Genomic DNA, 9,261 nt, shown 5'->3' with positions numbered 1-9,261 from the left:
TGGGGGAAGGGCAGTAATGGGGGGAGTATAGGGAAGGGAACACCATATACAAGGGGAGATGGAGGGCTTAGGGGGTTGTTGGCCTGGAAACCGGGAAAGGGAATAACATTTGAAATGTAAATAATAAATATCGAATTTAATAAAGATGGGAACAAAGATTGAATGTGGGAAAATCAGAACTAAAATTTCTATCATAGGAGTGCCTAGTAATGTTTTGCTTCTTTTCTTTAAACGTGCAATCTTTTAAGTTAGCAAACTCTAATAGCACCTTTGATGGGTAATATTATGTATTTTAACTACCCAATTGTCTTGTTGTTGTTGGTAGAACCACAATCAACATGGATGTGCAGGTGTTTCCTTGTCAGGGTGTAGGTCACATCCTTTGAGTCCATTCTCAGAAACGGTATCCCCGAGCCTGTGGCACTTCTGATTTTAGGAACTTCTGTCATTGTAAAAATATAAAAATAAAAAAGTTTCGGTGTCTTTTATTCCGCTTGGTCCATACCGCGATGCCCCAAGATATATGCTAGATATCTTGGCATAAACACATCCCATCTCCTCGGCCACCAAGTGTCTTTTGCATTCACACACTTTCCTACACTCAAACCGTCCCATAAAAGACAATAACCTTTGACCGAATGGTAACATATGATTGCCCACTTTAACATACAAAGCCCGGTACCATCCATCCCTTGAGAACATTAATAAGAACCTGTGAATCCACAGAGCGAGGGCTTCATATCAGCATCCATCGTCCTGCCACCACTTGTTTCTCTCTCTCCCTCCTGCCTCTTCCTTTCTGTTCTCGTCTCCTCCTCTTCCTCCAAACTTCTCTGCAGCCCATCTTTCCTTCTCCTCCAATGACAGGACTCCTTCTATCCTGTACCTGCCCCTCACATGTACTTTACAAATTCAATGGGGAGAAGGTTCTGGTGAAGTCACCTGATTCCTGAGTGTGTGACTAGGCAGCTGTCCTTGGGGCAGTGGAATTAGCATCAAAATACAGATAACTCAGGGCAAACCACAACAAACTTCTATACTGATTTCTCTCACCATTATTGTGTGAGGTTCAATGTGTATTTTGGTCAAGTTTCCTTTACAACAGTGGGTAAGCACATGGGCACACTCACCTGTAAGAGGTGCTGTGTGCCTGTACTGTGTTTGGAGATGGTGTAAGTGAGCAGCAGTAGCTCTGTCTTAGTACAAAAGCAAAATAACAGAGATGGGGCATAGAGAGTGAAGACTCTGTGTTTTGTTCAGGAAATTTTTTCCAGTGCCCATGTGTTCCAGATGCTTCCCTAGCTTTTCTTCTATTAGTTTGAGTGTGTCTGGTTTGATGTGGAGGTCCTTGATCCACTTGGACTTAAGCTTTGTACAGGGTGATAAGCATGGATCGATCTGCATTCTTCTACATGTTGACCTCCAGTTGAACCAGCACCATTTGCTGAAAATGCTATCTTTTTTCCATTTGATGGTTTTGGCTCCTTTGTCAAAAATCAAGTGCCCATAGGTGTGTGGGTTCATTTCTGGGTCTTCAATTCTGTTCCATTGGTCTATCTGTCTGTCTCTATACCAATACCATGCAGTTTTTTATCACTATTGCTCTGTAATACTGCTTGAGTTCAGGGATAGTGATTCCCCCTGAAGTCCTTTTATTGTTGAGGATAGTTTTAGCTATCCTGGGTTTTTTGTTATTCCAGATGAATTTGCAAATTGTTCTGTCTAACTCTTTGAAGAATTGGATTGGTATTTTGATGGGGATTGCATTGAAACTGTAGATCGCTTTTGGTAAAATGGCCATTTTTACTATATTAATCCTGCCAATCCATGAGCATGGGAGATCGTTCCATCTTCTGAGGTCTTCTTCAATTTCTTTCTTCAGTGTCTTGAAGTTCTTATTGTCCAGATCTTTTACTTGCTTGGTTAAAGTCACACTGAGGTACTTTATATTATTTGGGTCTATTATGAAGGGTGTCGTTTCCCTAATTTCTTTCTCGGCTTGTTTCTCTTTTGTGTAGAGGAAGGCTACTGATTTATTTGAGTTAATTTTATACCCAGCCACTTTGCTGAAGTTGTTTATCAGCTTTAGTAGTTCTCTGGTAGAACTTTTGGGATCACTTAAATATACTATCATATCATCTGCAAATAGTGATATTTTCACTTCTTCTTTTCTGATCTGTATCCCCTTGACCTCCTTTTGTTGTCTGATTGCTCTGGCTAGAACTTCAAGAACTATATTGAATAAGTAGGGAGAGAGTGGGCAGCCTTGTCTAGTCCCTGATTTTAGTGGGATTGCTTCAAGTGTCTCTCCATTTAGTTTCATGTTAGCAACTGGTTTGCTGTATATGGCTTTTACTATGCTTAGGTATGGGCCTTGAATTCCTATTCTTTCCAGGACTTTTATCATGAAGGGGTGTTGAATTTTGTCAAATGCTTTCTCAGCCTCTAATGAAATGATCATGTGGTTTTGTTCTTTCAGTGTGTTTATATAATGGATCACGTTGATGGTTTTCCGTATATTAAACCATCCCTGCATGCCTGTGATGAAGCCTACTTGATCATGGTGGATGATTGTTTTGATGTGCTCTTGGAATTCGGTTTGCCAGAATTTTATTGAGTATTTTTGCGTCGATATTCATAAGGGAAATTGGTCTGAAGTTCTCTTTCTTTGTTGGGTCTTTGTGTAGTTTAGGTATAAGAGTAATTGTGGCTTCATAGAAGGAATTCAGTAGTGATCCATCTGTTTCAATTTTGTGGAATAGTTTGGATAATATTGGTATGGGGTCTTCTATGAAGGTCTGATAGAATTCTGCACTAAACCCGTTTGGACCTGGGCTCTTTTTGGTTGCGAGACCTTTAATGACTGCTTCTATTTCCTTAGGAGTTATGGGGTTGTTTAACTGGTTTATCTATTCCTGATTTAACTTCGGTACCTGGTATCTGTCTAGGAAATTGTCCATTTCCTGCAGTTTTTCAAGTTTTGTTGAATACAGGCTTTTATAGTAAGATCTGATGATTTTTTGTATTTCCTCTGAATCTGTAGTTATGTCTCCCTTTTCATTTCTGATTTTGTTAATTTGGACGCACTCTCTGTGTCCTCTCGTTAGTCTGGCTACTGGTTTATCTATCTTGTTGATTTTCTCAAAGAACCAACTTTTGGTTCTGTTGATTCTTTCTATGGTCCTTTTTGTTTCTACTTGGTTGATTTCAGCTCTGAGTTTGATTATTTCCTGCCTTCTACTCCTCCTGGGTGTATTTGCTTCTTTTTGTTCTAGAGCTTTTAGGTGTGCTGTCAAGCTGCTGACATATGCTCTTTCCTGTTTGTTTCTGCAGGCACTCAGCGCTATGAGTTTTCCTCTCACCACAGCTTTCATTGTGTCCCATAAGTTTGGGTGTGTTGTACCTTCATTTTCATTAAATTCTAAAAAGTTTTTAATTTCTTTCTTTATTTCTTCCTTGTCCAGGTTATCATTGAGTAGAGCATTGTTCAATTTCCACGTATATGTCGGCATTCTTCCCTTATTGTTATTGAAGACCAGTTTTAGGCCGTGGTGGTCCCATAGCACGCATGGGATTATTTCTATCTTTCTGTACCTGTTGAGGCCCGTTTTTTGACCAATTATATGGTCAATTTTGGAGAAAGTACCATGAGGAGCTGAGAAGAAGGTATATCCTTTTGCTTTAGGATAGAATGTTCTATAAATATCTGTTAAGTCCATTTGGCTCATGACTTCTCTTAGTCTGTCTCTGTTTAATTTCTGTTTCCATGATCTGTCCATTGATGAGAGTGGGGTGTTGAAATCTCCTACTATTATTGTGTGAGGTGGCAATGTGTGTTTTGAGCTTTAGTAAGGTTTCTTTTACGTATTTAGGTGCCCTTGTATTTGGGGCATAGATATTTAGAATTGAGAGTTCATCTTGGTGGATTTTTTCTTTGATGAATATGAAGTGTCCTTCCTTATCTTTTTTGATGACTTTTAGTTGAAAATTGATTTTATTTGATATTAGAATGGCTACTCCAGCTTGCTTCTTCTGACCATTTGCTTGGAAAGTTGTTTTCCAGCCTTTCACTCTGAGGTAGTGTCTGTCTTTGTCTCTGAGGTGTGTTTCCTGTAGGCAGCAGAATGCAGGGTCCTCGTTGCATATCCAGTTTGTTAATGTATGTCTTTTTATTGGGGAGTTGAGGCCATTGATGTTGAGAGATATTAAGGAATAGTGATTATTGCTTCCTGTTATATTCATATTTGGATGTGAGGTTATGTTTGTGTGCTTTATTTCTCCTTGTTTTGTTGCCAAGGCGATTAGTTTCTTGCTTCTTCTAGGGTATAGCTTGCCTCCTTATGTTGGGCTTTACCATTTATTATCCTTTGTAGTGCTGGATATGTAGAAAGATATTGTGTAAATTTGGTTTTGTCATGGAATATCTTGGTTTCTCCATCTATGTTAATTGAGAGTTTTGCAGGATACAGTAACCTGGGCTGGCATTTGTGTTCTCTTAGGGTCTGTATGACATCTGTCCAGGATCTTCTGGCCTTCATAGTTTCTGGCGAAAAGTCTGGTGTGATTCTGATAGGTCTGCCGTTATATGTTACTTGACCTTTTTCCCTTACTGCTTTTAATATTCTTTCTTTATTTTGTGCGTTTGGTGTTTTGACTATTATGTGACGGGAGGTGTTTCTTTTCTGGTCCAATCTATTTGGAGTTCTGTAGGCTTCTTGTATGCCTATGGGTATCTCTTTTTTTAGGTTAGGGAAGTTTTCTTCTATGATTTTGTTGAAGATATTTACTGGTCCTTTGAGCTGGGAGTCTTCACTCTCTTCTATCCCTATTATCCTTAGGTTTGATCTTCTCATTGAGTCCTGGACTTCCTGTATGTTTTTCTGCTTTACATTATCTTTGACAGTTGAGTCAATGATTTCTATGGAATCTTCTGCTCCTGAGATTCTCTCTTCCATCTCTTGTATTCTGTTGGTGAAGCTTGTATCTACAGCTCCTTGTCTCTTCTTTTGGTTTTCTATATCCAGGGTTGTTTCCATGTGTTCTTTCTTGATTGCTTCTATTTCCATTTTTAATTCCTTCAACTGTTTGATTGTGTTTTCCTGGAATTCTTTCAGGGATTTTCGTGACTCCTCTCTATGGGCTTCTACTTGTTTATTTATGATTTCCTGGAATTCTTTCAGGGATTTTTGTGATTCCTCTCTGTAGGCTTCTACTTGTTCTCTAAGGGAGTTCTTCACATCTTTCTTGAAGTCCTCCAGCATCATGATCAAATATGATTTTGAAACTAGATCTTGCTTTTCTGGTGTGTTTGGATATTCCGTGTTTGCTTTGGTGGGAGAATTGGGCTCCGATGATGCCATGTAGTCTTGGTTACTGTTGCTTGGGTTCCTGCGCTTGCCTCTCGCCATCAGATTATCTCTAGTGTTACTTTGTTCTGCTATTTCTGACAGTGGCTAGACTGTCCTATAAGCCTGTGTGTCAGTTGTGCTGTAGACGTGTTTTCCTGTTTTCTTTCAGCCAGTTATGGGGACAGAGTGTTCTGCTTTTGGGCGTGTAGTTTTTCCTATCTACAGGCCTTCAGCTATTCCTGTGGGCCTGTGTCTGGTGTTCACCAGGCAGGTCACTTGCAGCAGAAAAGTTGGTCTTACCTGTGGTCCCGAGGCTCAAGTTTGCTCGTGGGGTGCTGCCTCTGAGCTCTCCGTGGCGGCACCAACCAGAAAGATCTGCACCGCCGTTTCCGGGAGCCTCCGTGCACCAGGGTTCTAGATGGCGTTTGTTGTTTTCCTCTGGCCTCAGAGATGTGTGCAGAGTGCAGTCTCTTCTGGTTTCCCAGGCGTGTCTGCCTCTCTGTAGGTTTAGCTCTCCCTCCCACGGGATTTGGGTGCAGAGAACTGTTTATCTGGTCTGTCCCTTCAGGTTCCGGCGTTGTCTCAGGCCCAGGGGTCCTGCTGCTCCTGGGCCCTCCCCCACGGGAACCCAGAGGCTGTATACAGTTTCCTCTTGGGCCAGGGATGTGGGCAGGGGTGGGCAGTGTTGGTGGTCTCTTCCGCTCTGCAGCCTCAGTAGTGCCCATCTGACCAGGCGTTGAGGTCTCTCTCCCACGGGATTTGGGAGCAGAGAGCTGCTGTGGGCCGGGATCCTCGGGTTTGGGACTCCCGGTAAACACTGGAAGTGCGCGGTCCTAGAGGAATTTTGCCTCTGTGTGTCCTGAGTTCACCAGGCAGGTCTCTTGCAGCAGAAAAGTTGGTCTTACCTGCGGTCCCGAGGCACAAGATTGCTCGTGGGGTGCTGCCTACGAGCTCTCCGTGGCAGCAGCAACCATGAATGAATCTTGGATCTTGAAATATGTGATGTGTGTGTTTTTTGCATGTGTGTGAATATGAATGTTCGTACATGTGAGTGTCTTTGTGGCTGTGTGTGTGTGTGTGTGTGTGTGTGTGTGTTTGTGTTTCTGTGCATGAGTGTGTGAGTGTGGAGCACTTTTGCTCCTCTCTAACACTCTTCTTAGAGAACAATGTATCTGCCATCTTCAGTGACCCTTGTGTTAAGGCGTTGTGGCCAGCTCTTTCCACAAAGTTTTGTTTTAATTTTGTCCTCTTATTCCTCCTCTTCTTTCTCCTCCTGTTCCCTCCTCCTCTTCCTCCCCTTCCTCGTCTTCTTCTTCCTTCTCCTGGTTTCTATGCATGCTAACCAGTGCTCTTCCACAATCCATAGTTCCCTATTTAGATATAAAATTAAAATTGCATGTGAAGTATGGAAGCCAGTGCTATATTTCCAGTTAGAAATGTGGCCAACTTATCACTATGATTATTAAATTTGCAGGGTTTACACACGCTCATTGTAAATGATAACCATTGCTTGATGATATCCTTTTAATAATAATATAAGTATATTTAATGGATATTGTATGCATGGTGTTGAGTCTACCCACAGCCATCACCATATGGAGGCTCCACTTTATGGGTTCCTATCCTCCCAGTGCTCTCTCTTAGACTTTGAAAAATCTAGGCTGACATGCCATGGGTGACAGGCAGGAGCTGTGCCACTGAGTCATCCTCTGTACCTCAGATAAGAGTGCTTAGTCATCGTCAGTGTTTTTATATGCTGGAACAAGGACATTTATTCAAAGATGGGGCTTCATGTGTATGGAAAGATGACCATAAAGTATGGGAAGATGACCTTGAAAACTTGGACGTCGGATCCTCCTGTCTCCTCTGTGAGCTGGGTTCACAGGCTTGTGCCACAAGCATGGCATGTGTGGTGCACAGAATGGAATACAGTGGCTCCAAACTCTCGCTTCATCCTGTTGAGGACTGTCAAAGCTTAGCTTTTTATCATCAATCACCAGCCTGCCGAGGTCCTCATCTCTGGAACAACTGAAAAACTCACATTTATTGGCCAGTGGTAGCTGTTGTTAATAGCTCTTGCCACTCTTGAATATCTGACCACATGAGAGGTGGAGGCAGGATGATCAGCAGTTCAAGGCCAGCTTCAGCCATATAGCAAAATAGAGGCAAGCTTGGTCTATATTAAATCCTTCTTGAACAAAACCATATAGACACCAAGGTGTAACCACCCTGCAAATCAGTATGGAGAACTCTCCGGAAGCAGAGAACACAGGCAGATGTGACAGAGCCATACCACCCACTGATTTACTCCCCCAAAGAATGGGCATCCTACTTCCCTGAGTCTTTCCCTGGCAGGTACATTGTGCACTCCCCCCTCTCTTTTGGAATCACCCCAGAAAACAGGGAAGTACAAAGGGTGTTGGAGGTGGAGGGTAGTGGAGGAGGGGATAGTAAGGTACAGTTGCCTAAAACGGGAAACAGCAAGAACTATGAAAAGGGATTGTGACAGTCTCTGAGGATGAGCGAGGGAGGGATAGAAACACCAAGAGAATGGCATCAAGGATGATAGGAAAAGCCAGAGGAACATTATTTTCTGTTTATGTAAAGATACATAAAGGACTATGGGACACACAGACAGCACCCATCCCTGCACACTGCACACACATTCTGAACACTCCCACATTTCATGTACCTTATTGCTGTTCAGTGTGCAGGATTCAGGCCATGTGCTCCTACTAGCATCCTGCCTCCACGTTGGCCAAAACAACAGAATCCCCGAGATTTGCAGCAAACTCCCGCTGCATGAGGTTTCAGTATATAAGGGTGAAGATGAATTTTGTGTGCTTGAGAGCAAAGAAATCCTTTTTACTAGAGCAATGGAGAACCACAGACAGAGGCAGCAGCTTGTCTGCCCAATGAGTGAGCATTGGCATTAGTGACGTCAATTCTCCTTCCAGCACTCTCTGTCCTCACCTTGAGCATTCTCCAGGATATACAGTGCACTGCAGTTGCAGAGGTGTTGAGGGGAATTGTGGGACTGCTTGTCACCCAGAGAACTTGAAGACTTCTCTTGTGCACAGGCAAGTAATCCTGGTTGACACCACAATTCTCTGAATCCTGGTGTGGCTCCATGACAGTTCGTGGCCCTCTTGATTTCCAGGTCTTCCATAAAGAACCAAATTCTGTTTCCTCATCTGCATTAAGCAACCTCATTTTAGGAATGTATTGAAATGAATCAGTGATTTGCTGGTAGGAACCTTGCAGAGAAGCAGTCTACAGTGGACCCCGAGGAAAGAGAAAGATTCAAAGGAGAAGAAGCAGAATCCCCAGGCTGAGTGGAAAGTGGCAAAATGGCCAACTTCCCAGCTTCTGAGGAGTTGGGGAAATGTGAGTCTGCATTGCATGTTCGGCCCTAGATTTACTCTCCTTCGCACGTTTAGCTTTGTGGTGGATGAATTTAAATTTAAGCACTCCCATGAGGTCATCCTCTCTGAGGCACTGCCATATTTTGGCAACACCTTGGTAAGGATGCTTGTGGAAGCTCAATACTGTTTCCCTGATGGGATTTCCACATCTTCCTGACTTGCCAGCTCATTACTGGAATATTCCTGCAACTGGAGAATCTGAGGAAGAATGTCTTTGCCAGTATTCTCCTCTGTGCAACCAACAACAGCTGCTCCACTTCTGGGTGTGGGTCTTCCTGGGGTGAGAGACCCCCTTGCCACTGAGTCTAGATTAACATGTACACCATGAATCATACTCATGGCAGAATATGGAGTCCAAAAGCCAAGTCTGGTTTGCAAATGTTTTTCCTGGGAAGGGGACTTCCAAATTGAGGGTAGAGCCTTTAATCAAGGCAACATCATCAAGAGAACCTGTCTGGGAATTGCAGGCTGTCTACACTCACTGTGGT

The sequence above is a fragment of the Rattus norvegicus genome, chromosome 17, assembly GCF_021556685.1.
Source record: "Rattus norvegicus strain SHRSP/BbbUtx chromosome 17, alternate assembly SHRSP_T2T, whole genome shotgun sequence".
Taxonomy (NCBI): domain Eukaryota; kingdom Metazoa; phylum Chordata; class Mammalia; order Rodentia; family Muridae; genus Rattus; species Rattus norvegicus.
The sequence above is the reverse complement of the archived record's forward strand: the minus strand, read 5'-3'. Positions refer to the sequence as shown.